Source organism: Rutidosis leptorrhynchoides, chromosome 3 (assembly GCF_046630445.1).
Source record: "Rutidosis leptorrhynchoides isolate AG116_Rl617_1_P2 chromosome 3, CSIRO_AGI_Rlap_v1, whole genome shotgun sequence".
Lineage (NCBI taxonomy): Eukaryota > Viridiplantae > Streptophyta > Magnoliopsida > Asterales > Asteraceae > Rutidosis > Rutidosis leptorrhynchoides.
Window position 1 is genome coordinate 190,554,257 of NC_092335.1, and position 3,173 is coordinate 190,557,429.

The following is a 3,173-nucleotide window of genomic DNA, read 5'->3' on the forward strand; positions in this document are numbered from 1 at the left end:
AGGAAATCGTGTAGGATGCACCTACAAAGAATTCACTGCCTGCAAACCTTTGGAATTTGATGGAACCGAAGGACCGATCGGATTGAAACGGTGGACCGAGAAGGTCGAATCGGTGTTTGCCATAAGTAAGTGTACTGAAGAGGACAAAGTGAAGTACGCTACGCATACCTTCACAGGTTCTGCGTTAACATGGTGGAATACCTATCTAGAGCAAGTGGGACAAGACGATGCGTACGCACTACCGTGGTCAGCATTCAAGCACTTGATGAACGAGAAGTACCGTCCCAGAACCGAGGTCAATAAGCTCAAGATAGAACTTAGAGGGTTACGAACCCAAGGATTTGATATTACCACGTACGAAAGACGATTCACAGAATTTTGCCTATTGTGTCCGGGAGCATTCGAAGATGAGGAAGAGAAGATCGACGCGTTTGTGAAAAGATTACCAGAAAGAATTCAAGAAGATATAAGTTCACACGAGCCCGCCTCCATACAACAGGCATGTAGAATGGCTCACAAACTAGTGAACCAGATTGAAGAAAGAATTAAAGAACAGACTGCTGAAGAGGCTAATGTGAAGCAAGTCAAAAGAAAGTGGGAGGAAAACGGTGATAAGAATCACCAATACAACAACAACAGCAATTACAACAATAATCGCAACAATTATCCCAACAATCGCAACATCAATCGCAACTACAACAAACGGCCCAACAACAACAACAACAGCAACTACACCAATCATCCCAACAACAATAATAACCGCAACAACAACAACAACAACAACAACAACAATCAGAAGCAGCTATGCCAAAGGTGTGAAAAGTATCACTCGGGGTTCTGCACCAAATTTTGCAACAAGTGTAAAAGAAATGGTCATAGCGCGGCGAAGTGTGAGGTCTACGGACTAGGGGTTAATAGAACGAAAGGAACAAATGGTGTCGGAACGAGTAATGGCGGAGCAAGTAGTGTCGGAGCAAGTTATGCCAATGTAGTTTGTTATAAATGTGGAAAACCGGGCCACATTATTAGAAATTGCCCGAACCAGGAGAACACGAATGGACAAGGCCGCGGAAGAGTTTTCAATATTAATGCGGCAGAGGCACAGGAAGACCCGGAGCTTGTTACGGGTACGTTTCTTATTGACAATAAATCTGCTTACGTTTTATTTGATTCGGGTGCGGATAGAAGCTATATGAGTAGAGATTTTTGTGCTAAATTAAGTTGTCCATTGACGCCTTTGGATAGTAAATTTTTACTCGAATTAGCAAATGGTAAATTAATTTCAGCAGATAATATATGTCGGAATCGAGAAATTAAACTGGTTAGCGAAACATTTAAGATTGACTTGATACCAGTAGAGTTAGGGAGTTTTGATGTAATAATCGGTATGGACTGGTTGAAAGAAGTGAAAGCAGAGATCGTTTGTTACAAAAATGCAATTCGCATTATACGAGAAAAAGGAAAACCCTTAATGGTGTACGGAGAAAAGGGCAACACGAAGCTACATCTTATTAGTAATTTGAAGGCACAAAAACTAATAAGAAAAGGTTGCTATGCTGTTCTAGCACACGTCGAGAAAGTACAAACTGAAGAAAAGAGCATCTATGATGTTCCCATTGCAAAAGAATTTCCCGATGTATTTCCGAAAGAATTACCGGGATTACCCCCACATCGATCCGTTGAATTTCAAATAGATCTTGTACCAGGAGCTGCACCAATAGCTCGTGCTCCTTACAGACTCGCACCCAGCGAGATGAAAGAATTGCAAAGCCAATTACAAGAACTTTTAGAGCGTGGTTTCATTCGACCAAGCACATCACCGTGGGGAGCTCCTGTTTTGTTTGTCAAGAAGAAAGATGGTACATTCAGGTTGTGTATCGACTACCGAGAGTTGAACAAACTTACCATCAAGAACCGCTACCCACTACCGAGAATCGACGACTTATTTGATCAACTACAAGGCTCGTCTGTTTATTCAAAGATTGACTTACGTTCCGGGTATCATCAAATGCGGGTGAAAGAAGATGATATTCCAAAGACTGCTTTAAGAACACGTTACGGTCATTACGAGTTTATGGTCATGCCGTTTGGTTTAACTAATGCACCAGCTGTGTTCATGGACCTTATGAACCGAGTGTGTGGACCATACCTTGACAAGTTTGTCATTGTTTTCATTGATGACATACTTATTTACTCAAAGAATGACCAAGAACACGGTGAACATTTGAGAAAGGTGTTAGAAGTATTGAGGAAGGAAGAATTGTACGCTAAGTTTTCAAAGTGTGCATTTTGGTTGGAAGAAGTTCAATTCCTCGGTCACATAGTGAACAAAGAAGGTATTAAGGTAGATCCGGCAAAGATAGAAACTGTTGAAAAGTGAGAAACCCCGAAAACTCCGAAACACATACGCCAGTTTTTAGGACTAGCTGGTTACTACAGAAGGTTCATCCAAGACTTTTCCAGAATAGCAAAACCCTTGACTGCATTAACGCATAAAGGGAAGAAATTTGAATGGAATGATGAACAAGAGAAAGCGTTTCAGTTATTGAAGAAAAAGCTAACTACGGCACCTATATTGTCATTGCCTGAAGGGAATGATGATTTTGTGATTTATTGTGACGCATCAAAGCAAGGTCTCGGTTGTGTATTAATGCAACGAACGAAGGTGATTGCTTATGCATCTAGACAATTGAAAATTCACGAACAAAATTATACGACGCATGATTTGGAATTAGGCGCGGTTGTTTTTGCATTAAAGACTTGGAGGCACTACTTATATGGGGTCAGAAGTATTATATATACCGACCACAAAAGTCTTCAACACATATTTAATCAGAAACAACTGAATATGAGGCAGCGTAGGTGGATTGAATTGTTGAATGATTACGACTTTGAGATTCGTTACCACCCGGGGAAGGCAAATGTGGTAGCCGATGCCTTGAGCAGGAAGGACAGAGAACCCATCCGAGTAAAATCTATGAATATAATGATTCATAATAACCTTACTACTCAAATAAAGGAAGCGCAACAAGGAGTTTTAAAAGAGGGAAATTTAAAGGATGAAATACCCAAAGGATCGGAGAAGCATCTTAATATTCGGGAAGACGGAACCCAGTATAGGGCTGAAAGGATTTGGGTACCAAAATTTGGAGATATGAGAGAAATGGTACTTA